The sequence below is a fragment of the Podarcis bocagei genome, assembly GCF_964188305.1.
Source record: "Podarcis bocagei genome assembly, chromosome: 6".
In the NCBI taxonomy this organism is placed as follows: domain Eukaryota; kingdom Metazoa; phylum Chordata; class Lepidosauria; order Squamata; family Lacertidae; genus Podarcis; species Podarcis bocagei.
In genome coordinates, this window is record NC_138130.1 from 23,607,985 (window position 1) to 23,632,098 (window position 24,114).

The following is a 24,114-nucleotide window of genomic DNA, read 5'->3' on the forward strand; positions in this document are numbered from 1 at the left end:
ACCCTAATGCAGTGAGCCAAGTCATGATATGTCAGCTGTGCCATAAGTTGCTTTTAAACATTGTATCTAAGCCAGTCTCGCCATGTAATCACCATCTTCTTCCTGGAGGGTTGACAGTTCACAGTGGAATGCATTGATTAATGGAAGCAATAAAAGTTAATTAAGAGGGCAAGCAAAACCAAAATGTAGGGCCTTAGTAGAAAAGATGACAGCTTTGGACAAGCTTTTTGTTGGGATCAGAAGAAGTAGCCATATTGCGCTGAGCTTGAATTCCACTGTGAAAGCAAAGGTCAAAGGAGAACCCTGCTTAACTCTAGAGAATTACCATGATTTTGCTTGTGGGGCTTCCATCTCTACTTCACTTTGATTTCCTTTACTTGTACATGCACTTTCCCACAAAGTCATTGCTTTTCATTTCTACAGCACCTTTGAACGTGCAGAGCAATTTACAATTCTAATTTTGTGAATCACCTGCTCTCAGAAGACCTTGTGAGGGAGGTTGAGTAGTTAGTCAGTAAATGTAATAGCCGAACAGAGACCTGCACCCACCAAGCCTATCAAAATCAACCTCAGCATACTATCCATGGCACCACACTGGTCTCGAGTCACCATGTTACCTGATGTCTTTGCAAGAAACTGCTCCTATTTGAATAAACCCTAAAAGCTCTGGAATGCCTACTTCCAAAGGGACAGACTCAAAACAATAACAAAAACAATATTCTTCATAATTATTACTGAGTATTTCACATACTGAAAATGACTGCCTGTGCATTAATATCATAAATTTGTAAGGCTGCAGGAAATTGGCTTGGTTCTATGAATGTTTCCAACAAAAGTTGTGTTGAGCAGGGGTGTGGAACCCATAGTTCTCCAGAGCTGGTTGGACTACATCTCCCATCTTCCCTAACTACTGCTGATGCTGGCTGAGGGGCTGATGAGGGTGAGAGTCCATTTGGAAGGCCACAAGGTTCCTATCTCTATTTTGGAGAGTACAAAATAAATAATCAGTTAAGAGGCTATGTGGGAATGGCATCAAAGTTTGTCATGTTTAGGAACTTGCCAAGGTCCAGAACCTGTCAGATGACCCGCCTCTGACCGAAGACACTAGACCCATCTCCTATTTCTTAAGAGAAGAAGTGCCTCTTAACATTAAAAAAAGTAGGAATCCGTGAATCACACTCTGTTGCCTGTGCAATGAGGAAGACAACAGCTTGAAGGAAACTCACAGACCTGATAAATCCTATTGACCTCAATGCCCATGCAGTGATTCAGATCAGGGCCAGTGCAATGCATTTTGCTGCCTGAGGTGAAGGGTGTTACTTTCTCCTGCGTCCATATACAGAAAATGACTGGAATACCAGCAGCTGAAACACCTCAGCCCTGGCACCGGGACAGTGTCTTCCACTACATCTGAGGATGGCAGGTTAGCTCAGAAGGCACAGGGCAAGCTGTGTGCAGCAAACCACTCTTGTCTTGTAGCATTCCCCACACCCCTCAGCATCTGCCACATGAGGTGACTGTCTTGCTCTGTCTAATGTTAGGGCCGGCTCTGAATCAGACTGCAAGCTTTCACTTCCACTGGGTGGTTCTATCCCTGTTTAATGCTTTTTTTGCATACATTGCTATAGATAAAATGAGTGCTATTATGCACAGCAGCTGTAATCTGCTGGTCCTAAATGCTATGCATATTCAAACATGACTGGTGTTGACATGCTTCTAAGTTTTCAGTGGATATAATTGAATTTCATGTGCTGAAGTGGCAGTCATTCCTCTTGTGTGAGCGATAAGGTCCTTGGAGTGTCCCTGCCTATATTTTTTATCTATTTTCCTGTCACCTTAGTTCACAATTCTGACATGTAAATAAAAAAAAAAGGAAGGAAGGAGTACAAAAGTCTAGGAGCCTGATCACTGGTAAACAACATACGTGAGTTGGCAATTCATAGCGGGAAGATAAAACCCTTCATAAAAATTCATATTTTAAATATGCCTGTATTAATGAGCCATTGACAAAATGGTTTGCTGTACGCCTCAGCAGCCAATTATCTGCTGCATTAGATAATTGAGGTCTACAGGTTAATTCAAGCAGACAACACTTATCAAGACTCCATCTATCTCCAGACTGTCACTTTAGCCATACAAATGAATTGAGCATTTCTCAAAACTGGAGATGGAATGCTGGATCAGATGAGGGCAGGCTTATGGCATGGAAGGTGGAACAGGAAAGAGGTGGAATAGGCATTGCTCTGCCCTGTAAAGTTTTCTGCCTCTGGCCCACATAGCAATACAATCAAGACCTTCCACCTAAGTTTACGAATGTATGAAGCTGCCTTTTACCGAGTCAGACATTTGGTCCATCTACCCCCTGTAGTGTTGTCTACAGTATGGTGTAGTGGTTAAGAGCGGTAGTCTCGTAATCTGGGGAACCGGGTTCGCGTCTCCGCTCCTCCACATGCAGCTGCTGGGTGACCTTGGGCCAGTCACACTTCTCTGAAGTCTCTCAGCCCCACTCACCTCACAGTGTTTGTTGTGGGGAGGAAGGGAAAGGAGAATGTGAGCCACTTTGAGACTCCTTAAAGGGAGTGAAAGGCAGGATATCAAATCCAAACTCTCCTCCTTCTTCTTTGACTGGCAACAGCTCTCCAAGATCCTGGGAAGTATGTTAGCACTGCTAAGCATAGCAAAAGCTATAAGCCCTGAGGACTGAATCTAGGAAATCAGTACAAAACACGAACTTTAACACTCAGTTATAGCCCCCATCAACTTGGCAGCAGAGGGTACCTGTAAGTCAGGCATGTCCAAAGTCTGTTTCGGGGGCTAATCCGGCCTACCGGTCGATCTAATCCGGCCCCTGTGGCAGTATATGTCCTGGGGTTAAAGCCTTTAAAAAGCTCAATGTGTTCAATTCTAAAAATGTTCACTTCATCAAATCTGGCCCTCTTTGAAAAAAGTTTGGGCACCCCTGCTGTAAGTTGACTTGGAGTGGTTTGTGCACTGTGCAGACAGAGGGCTACCCCCAATCCTGTTGCCCTCAATATGTTTTGGACTAAAATTCCCATCAGTTCCAACTGGGATACACGGTCCAAAACATCTGAAGGGCAACAGGTTGGGAAAGTTTGGTCTAGAAGCTAACATCCCTTAAGGATGCTGCTCAGAACGACAATCTAGGAGCACTTCCTTCTTCAGTAATAACTGTTGCTGCTGATGTTTTGGGTTCGGATGCTCGCATGATGCCACTACTTGCAGCTCAGGTCTGATAAGCTTCCATTAGTGTTTTGGGGATGGTCTTTACCACATGAACAGAGCACACTCCTTACAAACTTTGTTTACGGAAAGTTCAGTCCCAGGTAAAGGTAAAGGTAAAGGGACCCCTGACCATTAGGTCCAGTCGTGACCGACTCTGGGGTTGCAGTGCTCATCTCACTTTATTGGCCGAGGGAGCCAACGTACAGCTTCCGGGTCATGTGGCCAGCATGACTAAGCCGCTTCTGACGAACCAGAGCAGCGCACTGAAACGCCGTTTACCTTCCCGCCGGAGCGGTACCTATTTATCTACTTGCACTTTGATGTACTTTCAAATTGCTAGGTTGGCAGGAGCAGGGACCGAGCAACGGGAGCTCACCCCATCGCGGGGGTTCAAACCGGCGACCTTCTGATCAGCAAGTCCTAGGCTCTGTGGTTTAACCCACAGTGCTACCCACGTCCATTATATACAACCCCAGGTATCCCCTGTTAAAAGTCTGGGGAAAGACTTCTGTCTGAGACCTTGGAAAGCTACTGCCAATCAGGGCAGATCAACACAGGATGAGATGGAGCAGTGGCCTGACCCTTTACAAATCTGTTTCATATGTTCAATATAAATTACACAACATTAATAAAGAGGGCTAAATGAAAACATGTCTAATTTGCAACATCTAAACTATTGAGGCTAAACAATCTTTTCTGAAATGAAAACAAGAGAGTCATTCGGCACCTAATGAATTTATTGTGGCATGAACCTTGGTGAATTTAGGTCTACTTCATCAGATGCAACTGAAAGAACTCCAATTATTTTAAGATGATTCATTCTTTAATGAAACATTCAAAATTATTTCAGGCAAGGTAATAACCCTGTGTATAGTCAAAGGCAATAAGCACTGATTGAACCAAGTTTCCTAAGCATGAAGCTCAAATAATTCATGATTTCCTAGGGTCTGAAAATTCCTATAATTTCATTAGACAATTCCTTATCAATTTATTGAGTGAACAGTTGACTGGACACCCTAATCCTATCAACAAATGAGAGTTTTTGATGGGAACAGTGCCTCTGTTTTACGCGGGGGAGGGAGGGGGAGAATGCAGATGGAAAACAAAAGAAATGGTCTGTCAAGCAGAGTTAGAGTTAATCTAATTCTCTCCCCTCTAACTTGATTTTCATTTATTTTCTTCCAGAATTAATAAGGAAAGGCTATTTGGCTCAAAATGTGAACAGCTCACATTGTTTGTGTTGTCAGACTCCCCGCAAGGGTGACACGCATTGAGGGTTGACATCAAAATGTGCTACGCAAAGAGTACACTCAGAAGCTAACTATGGGATCTGGCAAAACAGCACAACAACATGTCAGTTGGAGCGTGCTTAGCTATTCCCCAACTGCAAGAATGATACCCGCAGAGACCCAGCATCTCAGCCCACTAGGATCCAAACAAGAGAAAAAATACATAGTAATTCATTTTAGTGTCTGCTGGAGAAAGGTAGTTCAACCTCCATGGGAAAATTGCCAGGTAGTTTGTTCCCAACAATAACAACAATCTACACCTTTTCTGTAATGCATTCCTCAGTTTCATTAGGGCTGGTGGCAATGGGGGCAATTTTTTTCCAATCACTTTTATCAGCAATTAAGCATTGCCCTCTTTTCAACAATTTTTCCAGGACTGGTGTGACCTAGAAATTGCCCTCATTCTATATCAGGTTTACTTGGCCCCAGTGATGCAAGCACATAGCCAAATCCGACTGTATCTGCTGTTGCGGTCTCACTATACGTGATATATGATTCTATTCCAACAGGAGGACCATCAAATCCAAAACAAACCTGCCTGTACATTACGGTCATCCTCAGAGGTCCTCCTTCATGTGTCCCAATAATTTCAAGTGAGGCAGGTGGTGAATTGAGAGCAAGTCTTCTCAGTTGCACTGCCAGCTTATTTATTTATTTCCCCAGGCTTTTAAGCCACAACGGGAACAGTTTTAATTGCCACTGTTTTAGCTGCTCCTTTTGTTATTTATTGTAATTCTGTAACTGGGTTGTCATTTCTGTTTTGCGTTCATTTTTTAGTAGACCACCCTGGAAATGTTTACTTCAGATTCATATTTTGAGGACAAGCCTAGTAGCAATAAGTTGCAAGAAATTTCATGCAGGGAAGAGAGTGGACTGATGGACTAGTGACAGAAGACTCCAGTCCTCCTCTGCACTCAACACTGAAAACAAGCAGAGTGTCAGAAATATTGGGTATCTGAAGAAGTGTGCATGCACAGAAAATCTCATACCAATAACAAACTTAGTTGGTCTCTAAGGTGCTACTGGAAGGAATTTTTTTTTTCCAACTACGGCAGACCAACACGGCTACCTACCTGTAACTAGAAATGGTGGGTTAATTTCCTGACTTCATTTGATTTAGAGGTAATCCCCACCCCACCACAGAATGAATATTCAATGTTTTAATACTCAAAACTCAGCTTAGGGAGGAAAACCTATTTACAATTGGCTCACATACAAATTGAATTGCTTCCTTCAGAAATTTTTACAAAACATGCTGGATAAAAACCAAAACTTCATATTAGAATGAAATATGATTCACTATGGATATATTCATGAAATATGCATATGTTGAAATGCTGTCGTTGGAAATGGTTGTGTTTATTCAAATCATGTAGCTATTTCCTACACACTATTAATTTCAACGAAAATAGTAAGAAGCAAAACCTCTGCTTCCACAAGAAAACATATTCTGCCTCTCGCTTTCCTCCCCACTCAGTAGATGGAAAGCAAGTATTTAATAGCTTTAGAGAGAGAAAGACGTAAAACCTTGAACATCATTTAAAAAAACAAACAACATTTCACCATTTTAAAAATGACAGCTGATAGAACTGGTAATACAAAGGCAGACAGTCCTTTGAGACAGTCTCTGTGAAAAGGTGTGGAGAGGTGTTGCAGCATAAATTGCTTCATCCCCACTACCAAAGAGTGTCACCCAAATCCTTTCTCACAGTAACTGCACTCTCACTATGACACATACCAGTCTAGATGCTGCGAGATGAATTGCAGCAAAGTAGGTCAGGTTCCAAAAATGAGGATTAAAATGTGGCTTAAGCCGGTGACCTGAAGTGCATAATGTTTCATTTTAGACAAGAAAAAAGAAAAACACAAACACATTATTAAAAAATAATAATAAAGGAGAGAAAAAAATAGACCAAGCATTGTCCATGGTCATCAAGAATATTAAACATTGGTTGGAAAAGAAAAGCAGAAAGTTGGAGGTATAGGAGTGTGAATTGGTCTGCTTGAACCTCAAACATCACCATGCCCTTTTAAAGTTGTGTACTACTTTTCTACATTATTGCACTTAAGGTGGTTAACAATCCATGGAAATGACAAAACAGAAATCGTGCTCCCTGGTGACCCAGGTTTGCAGTGAAACAAAGTCCCCCCTCCACCTATTTTAGCAGAGCCCCAACTTCAGGACTCCAAAGCACTAAATCACTTAACGCCCTTGTAAAGTCAGGTGAGGGATGTGGGTGGCACTGTGGGTTAAACCACAGAGCCTAGGGCTTGCCGATCAGAAGGTCAGCAGTTTGAATCCCTGCGACGGGGTGAGCTCCTGTTGCTCAGTCCCTGCTCCTGCCAACCTAGCAGTTTGAAAGCATGTCAAAGTGCAAGTAGATAAATAGGTATCACTCCGGCGGGAAGGTAAACGGCGTTTCCGTGCGCTGCTCTGGTTCATCAGAAGCGGCTTAGTCATGCTGGCCACATGACCCGGAAGCTGTACGGTGGCTCTCTCGGCCAATAAAGCGAGATGAGCACCGCAACCCCAGAGTTGGCCTCTACTGGACCTAATGGTCAGGGGTCCCTTTACCCTTTACCTTTAATGTCAGGTGATTGACAGGTGGGCAGACTTGCCCACAGGCCAGATTTGGCCTGTGAGGCAAATCCTAATAAGGATCTAGAATATAGAGCAAAAAAGCTTCTTTTTCCTTGCTGTAAACAATTCAAAATATCACTCATCAAGAAAAACTAAATTCTGGAATCGATTTCACATGTAGTATTACAAGATAGGTGGGTGGAATTCTTCTATGCTCCTGGGAGGATACGCTGTGACATTTTGTGCAGCTTATACTTGTCCTGTCTATCATCCTATTATCCATATTTTGGCCTGAACTTGTAATAATGTTACTGTAGGATTTAGTAACCATATGTTCCATCTACACTGCTTTACTCTTGGGGGTTCTTCCGCTTTACTCTTGGGAAGTGTGGATACTTTGAGATGGTCCAGTTCTCTACACCATTTATACATTCATAAATCCCAAAATAATCTCTGTTCACAATGGAGAAGCTGAGAGTATCTCTGACTCTTCAGATAACCCTCAAATATTGTTTTGAACAAGAACAAAAAAACCACCCCCGCAAACCTCACAGACAGCATTGGTCCTCAGTCCTCCAGAAAAACAATCCTTCAGTCATCTTCAACCTCATATAAATTAGCATTATAGTTCCTTCCAAAGCCTGGAACCTTCCAATGTCTTACACTTAGGTCAGAAACAAGCCTGTAGATAGTATGGCCTACCATTCAGAGGGCACACTGCCAAATGCTTGAGAATGCCCCCCCCTGCAGTTCCAGGCAAGCAGCATAGCATGCTTGTTGAGCTCTCAATTAGCCCTAGGGCGGACCACCGCTCATACACTGCCAAGTGCTTGAGAATGCCCCCCCCTGCAGTTCCAGGCAAGCAGCATAGCATGCTTGTTGAGCTCTCAATTAGCCCTACTGCACATGGCTGGTAGGCTGCATTCTCATGGTGGGACACAAGTTGTGGTGTTGTGATCTTGGCTGAAAAAGTAGCACCTTAAAAATGAGGAACACCAAGGCAGTATATTCAAAAAGATACATACACTGGTAAACTGATGATGGATCTGACGTGCAGTATCAATGCTATGTAATACACCAGTACTTTTTATTATATATAAGTTTAAAGATCAAAAATAAGGAAAAACCAAAATTGTTACAGAAGGTAGGATCGTGCTTAACCAAGATTTTAAATGAAGCAAAGCAAAAGCCAACTATTCCCCCTCTCCCTTCCCTTCCCCATCAAACCCCTGGAAGCTATGCAGGTTTGTTAATATCCTTGACCCATCACAGATCAACCACCACAGACAGAGCTTTCAAATTACTGCAAACTCATGCTTTTTGACTGGGTTCACACAATCCCAAACATGTTGAGTACTCAAGTGATGAGTACTCAAGTCTTATATATGGTTGTGTGAATTCACTAATTCAGTATACATGCAAGAACAGTCTAGAAGGGGCGAGATGGGACGGGAAATTTCTCCTCTAACCCAGCCCAGTTCATTAATGGCAGCAAGTGAGTTCAGCTTCTTCCTGTCTATATGGTGGGCTGTCCCCATCTGTCAACATGGATTGTTCCAGTGTTACAAGCTGAGATATGAAAGTCAGGAGTTAAATGGCACCTTAATCCTAGGTTATGGGCACAACTACAGAATGTCTAGGCGATATGTATATATATAAAGAATACAAAGCTAAAAATGAATGAACAGCAGCTAAAATATTATGTTCATTTTTCACATGGTTTAGTCCTTCCCCTGCCCACCCCGCTAATATTCTTAAAAGGGTCTCTTCCCCAGTCTTCAGAGAATAGCTGGAAGTGGGGAAGCAGAAAAAGGTCCTCCTTTTCTTCTAGTCTGAAGTTTTGATCTGAAATCTTAGGCGCAGTACTGCACCAAGACCTCAGAAACTGCTCACACTAATGAAATTCCCAGTCGCAAAATGCGCCTAGAACAGTGGGAGTTCCGAACGCTGGATTGTCCAGCAACACACATAGGTGAAATCAACTGTAGTTGATTTCATAATTAAATGATGAAATCAGTGCTTATGTGTGTTGAATCCTACATTCCTAGAAGGTATTCAGGCACTCAGTCCCTCATGTACAGACAGGACAGTGTAGAGGCATGTGTGGCTTTGCTCCCATCCAAGAGCTAGGCTGGACTGGGGAAAATCTGGCCCAAGCAGAGGACAAAATTGCATTAAATTGTGAAGTTGTGCAACATTTTTGTATGTGAACAGCACCCATATAGACCCCCAGTTATTTCTGCTTTTTAGGGGCATTTATTTCATCTTGTTGTGATGATAGGAATGTCTAAAATCCACCCCTTTATTTTCTTGGATACCTCTGCCCTCCCACACGCTGGTAAGGCATGTTCAGGACCCCTATCTGCAGGAGCAGATATAGAGTTCATTCCATGCAGAACCGTCACACATTGCATGCATGTTACCCATGGCAGCTTTTATTCCATATTGTATTCTTCATTCAAAAGCAAAGATAGCAATATAAGGCAGATTCGAATCCTGCATAAGCCTCCACTCTCTGCTTTCCCCCTGAAGTTGTGTAGTCTCAAAGCTGCTGCCTGACTGGAATTCATCTGCAACCAGGCATATGTGTGTTTTGCATCAGAAACAGAAGATAATGCATATTTGCACAACACATCCTTAGTAGAGCATAGTCAGGTTCTGCCAGTGGCAGTGGTGAGTAGCTGCCTTTCCCTGCTGAAAGACAGCTCTCCCAGCACCAGAATGTCCACTGCATTGCCATCTAGTTCATTCTTAGAAGTTAATTGTCAGAGGCCAACACAGCCAGTATTGCTACACACCACGAACGCATACAAGGAAAAACAGAGCTTCTCTTTCGACATGGATAGAGGGCAGAAGGCATGAATGATTTGCATTAAAAACATTGTGAGATTATAGATCCAGTTTTAATAAATGCAGCATGTATTTATAGGAAATTTGAACATAATACACATTGAGATGTTGAGCCTCCCATTACCATAGAAACACTGTTCGTATCCTTGAATACGTATTCAGTGTGTGCAAGGTTGAAACCACCATCTGCCACTGGAACTTTGGTTGCTTGAGCAGAAATTCTGCTGAGAAATAAAAATAACTGCAATAGCCTTAGTTTTGAAGAGGGGTAAACATCTGCAGCTCCGCTTAGAGTCAGTAGGCACTAAACGTGGTCAGCTCCCGTGAAAACGACAGATTTTAAAGGTCAGCCTTTTAAGCACTGATAAACCCTTTGGGTTAAATCATTCCTGTGCACTGATTATCAAAAGTATAAAATTGTTGATAGTTTCAGAAAGCGCTTGGCTTCAGTTGCTTTTCATTAAGAGACTCATACATGTGACATTTTAAAATAGAATTTTCATTTCTGTTCAACTTCCAAGGTTTATTTTTAAATCAGTCCAAAAGAACCTTAAAGGCGATAATAAAATTGTTGTTGTTTTTAATTTGCAGAAATGACCACCAGCAAGGACTGCTGGTCTATGGTTTCACTCTTAGCAAATATGTCAAAATTAGTGGGATTCACCTTGATATAATTCCGCTATGACTATTATTTTAAAAAAGCAATGTGTTGTTTTTTGCCTCGACTCCTTAGCAAGCATAGGTATATGCATTTTTCAAGACTATACTTCTCTACATTGTAAAATGATCGGGGTGTGTGTGTGTGTGTGTGTGTGTGTGTGTGTGTGTGTGTGTGTTGTAATGCAGTAAATGGAGAACAAAAGTAATTAACTCATTCCTTAATTCTACTGGAAAGAAATATGGCTGTAAAAGTATTACGCCTTAATTAGCCAAGGATAATCAAATGCATTACTTATCCTGCAGAATGATTATGTTATTAAAATAAATTTGGGGCAAAGGTTGCCAGGCCTCATGGCAGGAATACTTTGGAATACTCAAGGAATGTCTCCAAGGGAGCCAGAAAAACGTTCTGTGGAATGATGATTGCAACTAATGAAGTGGCAAATGTTTTAGTACTGGGGAAAAATGAACTCACTTAAATTAATAGAAAAGTAAGCCTTCACACAGTACCTTTAATACATCGTTTTCGGTACGTGGAGCTTTCAATGCAGTATGTCAAAGGGGGGCGGGCGGGGAACCAAAAATTCACCACAGCAGAGGAAACACCAGATATAAAATACATTAACACTACTAGCAAGACCTGATTGAATTTGCTGTGTCCCAAACAGTTATAAAAGGACAGGGGTGGCACTGTGGGTTAAACCACAGAGCCTAGGACTTGCTGATCAGAAGGTCGGCGGTTCAGATCCCTGCGACGGGGTGAGCTCCCGTTCCTCGGTCTCAGCTCCTGCCAGCCTAGCAGTTCGAAAGCACATCAAAGGCAAGTAGATAAATAGGTACTGCTCTGGCGGGAAGGTGAACGGCGTTTCCGTGCGCTGCTCTGGTTCGCCAGAAGCGGCTTAGTCATGCTGGCCACATGACCTGCTCCCTTGCTGTATGCCTGCTCCCTCGGCCAATAAAGCGAGATGAGCGACACAACCCCAGAGTCGGTCATGACTGGACCTAATGGTCAGGGGTTCCTTTACCTTTAAACAGTTAGAAACAATGCCCTTTTATACCCAACAGCCAGATATCAGAAAAACCTGCTACTTCTTCGTATTTTATTTTATTTATGAATTTATATACTACCATTATCTTCCAAGGAGCTCAAGATAGGGGAGATGGTTCTCCTCCCCATTTCATCCTCACAACGTCTCCTTCTTTGGAGGTCTTTAAGCAGAGGCTTGACAACCATATGTCAGGAGTGCTCTGATGGTGTTTCCTGCTTGGCAGGGGGTTGGACTCGAGGGCCCTTGTGGTCTCTTCCAACTCTATGATTCTATGATTCTATTCTATGAACCTTGTGAGGTAGGTTAGGCTAAAGGATGGCAACTGGCCCAAGGTCACCCAGTCAGCTTATTGGCTGAGTGCATATTCAAACCCCAGTTTCCCTGGTCACAGTTCAACACTATCCACTATTTATTTTATATTTATTTTCATAAAGCAGAGCCTCAACAAAGCATGTGATTATGACAACGGTACTCCTAGATTTCAGAAACCGAGATTTGAACTTAAGCCTCTGGGTCCCTGCCTGACGTTTTCATGTGTTTTTTCCATGAATTGGGCTGCATGTTCAGAACCACAAGTCGAAAGCAAGTAGCAGCGTGCGCTTGGATGGATGGCATTTCCCACAAATGCTCCAATGCTTTACAGTTACCAGACGATAGGTGGTATCAACGAAGGAAAACAGAAGGCGCATGCCCCCCACCCCCGGCAATAGGAGAGTGAGGTTTTTGCAAATATTCTGTAAACTTGTTTAAAGAAATTACAATGTAATATTGCCACCGAAACCAGAGACCCTATCGCTAGGGTTATGTGCACAAATTGGGGGGGGGGGAATGCTACTCCGTACTTTATGAATAACTTGCTACTTACAGTACAAATTTCAGTGAAAATGTTTCGGAAAAGGAAAAGAGTCACAGTGGATTATCGGTTAAGAACCTATTAAGATTATGCATTTTAAAAGTCTATGGGAAATGTTTTTGTATTTATTTATAATATTTACTATTGGATCGCTGGAGGTCACACACACACACACACACACACACACACACACACACACACACAGATATATATATATATATATCTATGTACACACACACATATCTGGAACAACATAAAATCCACATGGAGCAGTGTCAAATATTGCACAGAAAAATGAAAGTGTATATGGATTTTTCCTTCCCGTTTTGTTTTGGAATTTAGCCCCATTTCAGATGTTATTTGTGATAACATTTCTGTGTATTTAGTTTTATGGAAGTAAAATCGTGAATAATGACCATATTCAACACACTGTTATGATGCTAAAGAAAAAAATAAGAGGGATGAAAGAAGAAAAAAATCAATAAAATAAAGAATTACATACCACTATTTGTGTTTGCTGTAGTCCTTCTCCTTCTTCCATCCTACAAAACAAGATTCCATATAGCAAGCGTTATAGCTCTACTTACTAGGAAGTGAGCGGCAAAAAAGACTAGCTTATAGGAGGAACAAATATATTTGTAGCAATGCTTCATCCTTCCTTTCCACTCTTGATCACTGAAAAACAAAGCACCTGATTTCTGGTTGCAACCATTGCCAGTATATAATTCTAATTATATGTATAAATAATTATAATTATATGTTGAAAAGTCATGATTAAGAGGAAAAGAGCCAAGTAAGGAGAGGAAAGAGAAAGAACTACAGCAAATAATTATGACTTTTGGTATTGCATTAGAAGCTAGGAAGTTGCCTTATTCCAAGTTAGATCAATGGTCCATGTTCCTCAGTACGGCCTACACTGACTTTCAGGTGCCCTCCAGGCCCAGGCCAACCTAGAGATACCAGGGACTGAACCTGGGATCTGTCCTACATGAAGTGCAGATGCCCTACCACAGAGGCACCAGCTTCTGGGGCCCAAGAACTTTCACCCCCCTGAATATTTTTGGAGTGATGGCCAGCTGCCCAATGTCCAAAAAGCACAGTAGAGAGGAAGGCTGCAGCAGCCTTCTGCCAATGGCAGTGCCAAGAGGTAGTGAAGGGGACACTGCTGGCGACACGTGACCACCATGTATGGCTCAGCCCCAGATATGCATGATGCCAGGACAGCAATGTCATGTGTACACCATTGCCCCCCACGTCCTCACAAACTGGCACTCTGCCCTGAGCTAAGGCCCTTTCTCACTTGGGTCCATTTCTCACATACCACATGGTCCACGGTGGGACAAACAGAAACAAGAAGACTGGCTGCCTTCAAGAAACATCAATATAAAGCTATGACAGTGATATACCTGGTCAGGGTTAGGGAATCTCAGGCTTGGGGGTCACTTATGGCCCTCCAGGCCTTTCTCTCTGGCCATTTTGACTCTCCACAGGCTATACTCCCTCCCTTGTCCCACAGCCTCTCTCCTCAGGCCATAACCATCAGCAGCCCTACTTCACAACTTATCTGAGTGTTTTGGCCTAGCTGGAATTTGTCCTTGAACTCTGATGCCTTTTGCATGTCTCTATGGAGGAAAGGGAGGGATAGGTGAGTGAGTGTGCATAGAAACCAGCCTACTGTACCATGTAAGATTTTCTTTTATGCAAGCAGAGAGGCAGGAAGAAAACTTCAATGGGAGCTGTTTCGTTTCTTTTTTGCTTTGCACAATGTAGACCCAGTGGGCCCCATCCGGATAGGGACAAAAGCTGAAGACTCATCCTAATCCCACAGTTGCAATCCTGACAGGGAGGCACGTACAGTGGTACCTCAGATTAAGAACTTAATTCGTTCCGGAGGTCCATACTTTACCTGAAACTGTTCTTAACCTGAAGCACCACTTTAGCTAATGGGGCCTCCTGCTGCTGCCGCGCCGCTGGAGCACGATTTCTGTTCTCAACCTGAAGCAAAGTTCTTAACCTGAAGCACTAGTTCTGGGTTAGCGGAGTATGTAACCTGAAGCATATGTAACCTGAAGCGTATGTAACCTGAGGTACCACTGTACTGGGAATTTGTGGGTGGGTGAGTGAAGTCCTGCATTTAGAGCAGGCTCCCCCAGCTTCGGCCCTCCAGATGTTTTGAAACTACAGTTCTCATCATCCCTGACCACTGGTCCTGCTAGCTAGGGATCATGGGAGTTGTAGGCCAAAAATATCTGGAGGGCAGAGGTTGAGGAAGCCTGATTTAGAGACACAGCTATGTAGCCAATATTAGCATGCAGAAAGGGCACTGAGGGGCTGTTGGCTCTTGTGTACTCCATCTCTGAGGTTAGAGAATGAGGTTCACCGCTAAAGGCCCCCTCATGGTGGTGACAAAAAGCTCCATGACCAACACTCTCCAACTGTTGAAAACGAATGGGAGGGAGAAAGTTTTACGTCTGCTGGAGAGGAAAGGGGCAACTGCCACTCTCTGTGTAGGACAGGGGTGCCGACTTGTCCCCCACATTGAGGGGGTGTGGTCATGTAATGCTGCCCAGTGGGGGCGGGACATGCAGAGGATGATCTCCATGCTTGCTTGTCCCAGCCCCAGCCCCCGTATGGCTCCTGGGCTGCCAGGTAGAGGCCAGGGTGCATGGAGGGCCCCCAGAGGTGGGGGAATGGCCCCCCTCAGTATTGGGGGAGCTGAAGCCCCCTCTATCTGGCACCACGGGTGTGGGATGTGAGTCTAGTAGGAAGTAGTAGTTCCTCTGCCACAGGTTCTTCCTCCTACCCGCCTCCCTAGGACTGTTCTGACAATGACCTTACTAAGAGCTTAAAATGTTGTCTTCTTGAGTTTAATGTCTACCTCATAGATGAAGTCTTTAGAAACCATTGTGAAGTTAAGTGCTGACAGTATTGCCTGTGGGATCAAATGAAATCACTCTTACTTTTGGGTTGGTAGCTTCCCTCAAGCCCCAGCCTGGTAGATAGATAAGTGGGAAGGCAAAGGCGCAAATTCAAAGCGACAGAATTGGCAGTAGAGCAAAGAACCCTGAGAGTGAGAAGAAATTGGTTCTTAGGAGCAATATCTTTTGTCTCCTCCTTTGCAATTAGGGTTAAAAGGCTTGCTGAGTGGAATGCTGCTTTGTGACAAAGGGAAAGATACAGGATTTACAGCACAATCCTGTAAAGGTTTACTCAAAAGTGGGGCTGAGCACAGTGGGGCTTCTTCCCTAGTAGGTGTGTTTAGGACGGCAGTCTTAGTAGAGTGAAGGGGAAGCAGTGCTCCCTGCCCCCCTCATATGCTGCTGGGCTCTACCTATTGACCAAGCTATGGTTTTCCCAGTAGTGGTGTATGGAAGTGAGAGCTGGACCATAAAGAAGGCTGATCGCCAAAGAATTGATGCTTTTGAATTATGGTGCTGGAGGAGACTCTTGAGAGTCCCATGGACTGCAAGAAGATCAAACCTCTCCATTCTTAAGGAAATCAGCCCTGAGTGCTCACTGGAAGGACAGATCTTGAAGCTGAGGCTCCAATACTTTGGGCACCTCATGAGAAGAGAAGACTCCCTGGAAAAGACCCTGATGTTGGGAAAGATGGAGGGCACAAGGAGAAGGGGACGACAGAGGGCGAGAAGATTGGACAGTGTTCTCGAAGCTACCAGCATGAGTCTGACCAAACTGCAGGAGGCAGTGTAAGACAGGAGTGCCTAGTGTGCTCTGGTCCATGGGGTCACGAAGAGTCGGACATGACTAGACGACTAAACAACAACAGTTGAGTGTAATGGAAGTTGCAAGTTTAGACATGTCCGGAGGACCACAAGTTCCTTACTCCTGGCCTGGCACTAATGAAATTAGGAAAATAAATAAATAAATAAATAAATAAATAAATAAATAAATAAATAAAATAAACCACAAACAGTTACAGCAGCCTTTCTCAACCTGTGGGTCCCCAGATATTGTTGAACTACAACTCCCATCACCCCTAGCTAGCAAGGCCAGAGCTCAGGGATGATGGGAGTTGTAGTCCAACAACATCTGGGGACCCACAGGTTGAGAACCGCTGAGTTACAGGGACAAGGAAACAGAATTTGACCCAAACCACCGGTGGGGAGAAGCGAGTGCCATAGTTCTGAAACCACCTAAAAGATTGCGTATGGAGCACTTCAGGACGGCTGGAAACCAGAGAGATGCAAACCCTTTTGCCCTCACAATGAAAGCTTCCTCCTTTCTCAGAAATGATGAGCCTGCCCTGGGACTTCCTGAGCTGCTCATTTCTGGCCTCTTCCTCCCTCCTTTCTTTCCACCCCTTCCCAGCATCAGCCATTACTGAGCATGCAAACCTTGGCCTCCTCTTCGCTTCCCAGAACTTCTCGGCACTAGTTCTGAGCTGCTGCTGCCCTCCACCTGTTCATCCCTCCCCAGTCCCCATTTCAGATGCCGTTCACACCTGGGCTTATGGTAAAGCGCTCATCAAGAACAAACCATCACTACAACTCATGGATAGTGAGGATAAAGAGCTTAAGGCCAAGTTCATATGATATGATAAGTCAAACTTTGACTTAGTCCAGCACAGCATGGGAGTCAACAAGATGAAGGAGGAACTCCAAGCTCCTCTCTAGAAGCTCAAAAGTTTCCACGGTCCTACAGCCGTAATATGGCTTATTGTATCATGAGACCAAACCATTGCCTCAGTTTAAGGAATCTGTCTTTTATTCGTTGCATTTTTGTGCTGATGTTCTATTTGGTTTTTAAAAATTCTGCCCCACAACTTTGTAAATGATTGTATTAAACACTTTTTCCTTCTTTTGCTTACTTCCCCAGCTAGTTTGCTGTTTTCCCCTTTTCCCTCTAACCGTCCTTACTTTTGTCTTGCTTTATAATTGTGAGCCTAGGGACAAGGACTTTTGTTATTTTGTTTTGGTATAGGACCCACTACATATTGTTTTTTCTAAATGAAAGTTGATGAGGAGGATGAGGATTCAAAAAACGATTCTGTATTGTATTATCAGCCTTCTGAGCATCGCATTCTGCACTCTTGTCTTCTCTTCAAAAGCACTACAGTGGCCTGGATACAGGTGAATTCTGTAGCATCCCAAGTAATAAAGCATCAGTTGCAGACAAATAGGAAGGCAAAGATACTGTTGCCTCTATTGCCTTTTCACAATTTCAGCTATTTCTATGTAGCTCTTCCAATATATAATGATGGAAACGCATTGGACATTGCAGCACAGATAACAATGAATGAAAGGCTGTTAAGATTTAAAAGTTTTTCAACACAATCTACTGAGAAGCAAGTTCAATTGACTTATGATTTACCCTCAGGTAAGTCCGTAGAGGATTGCTGTGTTAGGATGTAATATCATAATGGAATGGAGCCTATGTGCAATCCCAAATCAATTTATCTGGTATACAACTATTAAAACTACTGGGTGGTGTAAGTTCTGGGTTTTCCCGGGCAATAAGGAGTGCACAGTCAACCAGAAATTCCTTGAATCTGTAGGTGTTAGATCAACTGAAGCAGAGTCCATTACACAAGTAGCAAGTAGATAGTAATGCTAACAGAGACATTTTATTGATTAGCATGAAAATGGAAAGTATTTCCCACACCTTGTTTGACACGGCAATAGCGTACACTGACAAGGTTAAAGCAAAGTTGAAGAGGATGTGTTCCACAGCTGGAAGACCAGCTTCATGGCTTGGACAGTTCAAATATAGCAGGGTGCACCAGTCCTTTGTTAGATCCTCAACATCACACCAAATATTATTATTCATTGATGATAAACACGCTAACTTGATTGACCGAACAGTTTCTCCTCCCCTAATAAATTCAACACATTCCCGGCATTGACAGTTCTTTATCATGCACCTTTGCCCCAATTCTTAGCCAGACATTCGGAATTTTTGTCGTATTAGCTGACCCAAAGTCCCTAGCAAAATCATTGAGGTTCTCTCTTTTTAACATAGGTGTGGCCTTTGGTCATCTCTGGTAACTTCAGTCACAGGGAATGTTTACTGCTCTCTGCCTTTTACTGTAAGATGTCAAGGCCAAACTCATGTCAAGAAGCCTTGACCTCTTGTCCCACTATTGGACAATGCTCAGCAACTAAACAATTATGGGAAACAGACCCAGGTACCAAAATCGAAGAGGCTGACTGGAACAACTTAATGGGGGAAAAAACTTTTAAGATCCGTGTCAACCTGCATAAGAGAGAATTGTTTTAAGTTAATTTATAGCTGGCATTTAACACCTTTAAGATTTAGCTACATGGGCAAAAAATATTCACCAATGTGTTGGAGAGGATTAAGGCAGCTCGCATGCTATTCCATATGTGGTACTCATGTGAACTTGTGCAGCCATTCTGGGAAAGAGCATTTTTGGAAATAAGCAATATTACAAATCAGCATGTACAATATAGTCCAAGTCTGGGTTTATTAATATTACTTGAAGATCCACTCGATTTAGTTTATAAGGAACTCGTCACTTTTCTCCTGGTGGTGGCACAACTATTCATAGCACAGAACTGCAAAGGACTTGACACCTACACATCACATGATGGCGACAGAACAAATGGGCTACTGCCTTATCTGAAAAACTGACAAAAATGGTACGTGACTTGAACAACACAGCTGATGTGGATGCTTTTATAGAAATATGGTAACCCTTTATAAAATATTTGAATGAATATATTGACACCCACCAACTACACCCACCAGCTAACAGCAAAACTTGGCATATTGGTAGTTTGTTCTGAGTGGAACTGGGAGAACTTAAAGTTCTGTTCATAGTTTGTTGAAAAATCAATAAAAATATTTATACAAATAAAGAAGCCCGGAACTATATGTTATATCTATCTGCCGACATATACTGCATGGTACTTCAAAAGTCATTTTTTAGTGCTATAACAGTATAATTTTATACATAAGAATTACAGAAAAATGAGTAGTTGAACTATAGAAGCCACACTGAAAGCAACCTCTGTTGTGCTATAAATGAATCAAGCATGCCTCAATTAACCTTAATGTTAATACATGCTCACTTATACGTTAATGCCTTGTTTTGACTTTTATTGACAATAAAATCGCCACAAAATTTCAAGCAGCTTGCTGAGTAAATAGTGAGATGTTTAAAAAAAATTACAGAACTCTCATTAACTGCTATTTGCACATTGTGCCATCTGTGTGTCTCAGAGGAAGAAGAGGAGAAAGCTACCATCTTTGCTTCGACTTAATTTTCCTTGGCACCTGAGAAACAGCAGATAGATGATGCCAAGCAGGCTCCAAGGATAAGGTTATGCATTATGTCACAGGTGTTAAATATGATAAATCTGTTAACTACATTGAACTAACTGTAGGAGTGCTAGTGCACTGAGTAGCATATCCTGGCATCCCATATGAGGTGTATGGGAGACAGACTCATCCATGGCACCAAGATGGGCTTGCTAGCTATGCTACACTCATTGGCGTGCACCATGTTATGCATTTGCCGCTACCATATAAACATATCTGCCCATTAACTTCATTAACTGCAATCAGTGCTTGAATTATAGGGGGACCAGAGGGAGCCTGGACCCTTTAAATACTGTGGTTAGTCTTGGTGCAAAGAAAATAATAGGTATATAGAAAGGAGAATTCCCTGGAAGCCAAGATTCAAGTTTTGGGCAAGTATTCTTTGGTGAGAGAAGCCCAGCAGAGATTAAAAAATAAAACAAATTATGCAGCAAAGTAAAGCATGGAAGTACATATAGGCTATTAGATCTCTAAAATATGCCCACGTGAGTTCTAAAACTTCCCGCTTCCCCACAGCAAAGGAAAAGACTGCATGTTTAAGTTAGTTAAAAATTGATTTACTTACAAATGCTTCAAAGGTCAAGTTAACGAGTTATTCCATGAATCAGTCAAAAAAGTTGCACACTCAATAAACTTAGTTGTTACAAAGTGGTGAAAGTTCCTATAGGAACTAAAGAGCAGCTTGTGAGAGCCATGTGGCTGGAAGGAGAAGCTCAGAGATACTCACACACCAAAGTCTACATGTAGACTTGAGGAACAAAGGCTTGATTACTTATTCCCTCCTAATGTGAGCTAAGCCTGGCAGGACAGCTTGCTCTATGGTTTTAACCCCTTCATGCATTTAGTCCAGCATGTTGGATATATGAGGCTGGTTTCCCATAGTTAGAAGGTTCCAGAAGGGCCATAATTTAACAAATATGATGGTCATGTCATGTGCAAAAGAGGACATGGCTTCTGCAGCTTTAATAGTTGTGTAGAAGAGAAAATTCAGCAGGTGTAGCCTCATCCTCCTTTTCAATTGGCCATCATATTTCCCCTACAGTTCATGCACTGACTGTAATCCTGAGCTTAAAAGAAACCATTGACTTTTCATTGACGAGTTGTTACAGCCACAGTTGCTAACACCCACACATTTGCAACTCATGTTATAAGGAGCAACAATAGCATGAGGCATAAAATAAAGACATGCCAAATTGCTGAGGTTGCTATAGTAAACAGCAAGCTTACAATGAATATTCATGTGCACATTTATCGCTGTTAATTCCCTCCTACCTCAAACTTCTAAAATCAGCACATTTTGATAAACTGTATTTGAGTACCGCAGTGTGCGCTCACCAAACATCTGCCAGAGGACCTGGTAAAGAAAACAGGATTTCACACCTTAAAGGAATAATATAGTAGGTTGCTAATAAATCAGGGATATATTATGGCTTCGCTTTCACCATGGAGTGTCCTTTGTTTCCTGCTTCACTGGCAATCAGACAGCCCTCTAAAATGGGCAACTTGAGTTGAGTCAAAGGACTGCTGACCCCACTAGATAAATAACAGTGTGAAATAATACCACTTTGCAAGCTCCTTTTAATTCATTGTGGACAGTCTGTGCCAAGTACACACCAGTTGGCATCTATACCTTTAATATAGGTGTCAATAGCTTTATGATTCCACTCCCATGGCCTTGGCCTTGATCCCAAGGTCCAAAAGAGTTTCTTACACTCTGTGGAGCATAGAGAGAACATGGGCCTGCCATGGTTGCAGATTCACATGTACTTGGACATCATATGATTACTCACACCTGGTTCTTTGCAGCAGACTCATATGATTACTCAAGCCAGGTAATTTGCAACAAACTCTGTTTGAAAACACTGTAATCAGAACAATGAGAGATGATGTTTGAGTTCCTTGACCTGTGATGGCTCCTTCACGCATTTAAGCCACCACCTGCCAACCCACATTTATTTTGCAAACAAGAAGCAAAGAAGAGCAGCAATCTTTTGCCTGGGCCACTTCCTAGATACAGTGGTACCTCAGGTTACATACGCTTCAGGTTACAGATTCCGCTAACCCAGAAATAGTACCTCGGGTTAAGAACTTTGCTTCAAGATGAGAACAGAAATTGTGCTCCGGCAGCACAGCAGCAGCAGGAGGCCCCATTAGCTAAAGTGGTGCTTCAGGTTAAGAACAGTTTCAGGTTAAGAACAGACCTCTGGAACGAATTAAGTACATAACCAGAGGTACCACTGTATTTGCTTATTTATTCTGTTTTTAAAACTGCGTGTCATGCCATTGGGATTCCAAGGTAGTTTACAAAAAAGATGATGATGATGACACATATAATATAGACAATAAATGAAAACTTTAAAAGACCTAGCTGCACAACAAAACGTTACAATACAATCTCAGCAGCACACTAGTCCCTGGACTACTTCCAAAAAGTCCTGAAAAAGGGGGTGGGGGAGCTGTATTGTCAGTGCGTTTTTTGAAATATAAATTCCTAAGCAGAATTTCTTTGTTCTGCTACAAATATGGAACACACAAACTACCCACTGCTCCCGATCCCTCGCCTACAGAAGGGAAAATGAAATGTGAATTTTCTGGATATCATTCATGGAAGCATGTGTGCTTATAACAACTCTCCACCCTTTGCATACTCTTCATGAGGCCTTATCTGATGAAGAAACTGTCGTCATCTTATTACAAACAGAGTGAGAAATGATATTCCCGGAGACATTTTGTGAGCTAAATTCATCTCATTAGTTGAGCAAAATTAAGAATTAAGCTGCAGGCTTTCTGGCATGTGGCCGTAAAGCCAATCAAAACAGGAGCTGAAAATCTTTGCCGTTTTCATCGCATTATAATTTTCTGTCTGGTAATGCAGGGCATTAACATTTTACAGTGCTTGGAGAATTTAATATTCATGGCTGGGTACCATTTTCAATTAAATATGCTGTATTGTTTTGCCTTTTACAGCTCTTTAATTTTTGCAAGCATTAGAACTTTTTGGGGAGTTGATAGAATTTACATTTCCTCTTTACAGCTATTTTAATTGCTACTGCTATTTCTCTCTGTCTCCCTCCCTCCCTCCCTCATCTCTCCCAGGTTCTTTGAAACAATATAAAATAAAACTTATAAAAACAGTTAAATGCAAATATTAAAAAAATTACAAGATTATGAAAATCAACAGTATCTAAAAAATAATAATACATGGAACTTCCGTATGTCTGAATAGGCTTGTTTAACCTGAAACATTTTAAGCTATTTTAAATGCTACTGCTATTTCTCTCTCGCTCTCCCCCCTCCCCCCAGGTTCTTTGAAACAATATAAAATAAAACTTATAAAAACAGTTAAATGCAAATATTAATTTTTTTTTTACAAGATTATGAAAATCAACAGTATCTAAAAATAATACATGGAACTTCTGTTTGTCTGGATAGGTTTGTTTAACCAGAAACATTTTAAGCAGGTGCCAAAAATGGTGCAGCAAAAGCACCTGCCATTAAGAGAGAGTTCCAAAGGGAAGCTGCTGCCACACTAAAAGATGGATTCCTTACAAGTGTGCAACAATTATTATGTGATACCTTGAACAGTGGCAGTTCTGCAGGATGAAGTTGTTGAGTGAACATCTATGGAGCAAGGTAAGTCAATATACAATGCACACAGTATTAATGCAGGTTATGTACCAATGTCCTATACGTTCTATATATTCAAAGTATGTGCTACGGTAAACAGTAGCAAACACAGGCTGATTTCCATGTCACAGCAAATTGTAGATTTCTTGGAGAATATAATGTGCTCTGACCACAGTAGCAAGATATGCCATGATGAGTGAGTTGGGATCCAGTGTACCTATAGCCGAGCCAGGCTATTCTGCCTTAACTCTCTCACCCTCAGCTGGGTGAGCTGAGTCTGGCAGATGTTAGGTTCGTGTAAGCCCTGAAAAGGGGCTGTTCTGGGGTGTGTGGCATGGTAGGACCAGAGACGGGAGATTGATGCTAGATCCTAAACCCATTCAACTTGGTCATGTGACCTGGCAACCCTGGATAAATTAAGCCAGCAAAAAAGGGGTAGTGTAACTCATACCCTATTTTAAAGGCTTGTTTCTCATTTGTCAGACTTAGGCCTGCTTAGCCAATAGTAGCTCCACTGCAGTCCATGTCTGCAGTGCCATTTTTGCCATTATTCGATAAAAATAGGTCCAAAAAGGCATTTTTTTTAGCTCAACAAGTTTGCCAAAAAAAGCTCAACCACCTTTCTGTCGGGATTTTCACGGCAACCCTACTAAACTCACA

The 24,114-nt window shown here is 42.3% G+C and overlaps 1 protein-coding gene across 2 annotated transcripts in view; it reads right to left on the minus strand.

Annotated features, from left to right (window-relative positions):
* FGF14 (fibroblast growth factor 14) overlaps positions 1–24,114 on the minus strand; it is a 299,695-nt gene that overhangs the window by 122,587 nt on the left and 152,994 nt on the right. The window contains exon 1 of one of the 2 annotated variants that reach the window (XM_081198650.1): positions 13,028–13,048. The exons of the other annotated variant lie outside the window; for it this stretch is intronic. The gene's annotated coding sequence lies outside the window, so the exon portion shown is untranslated. Of the gene's footprint in view, positions 1–13,027; positions 13,049–24,114 lie in introns of those variants that run through there. 2 annotated transcript variants of the gene reach the window in all.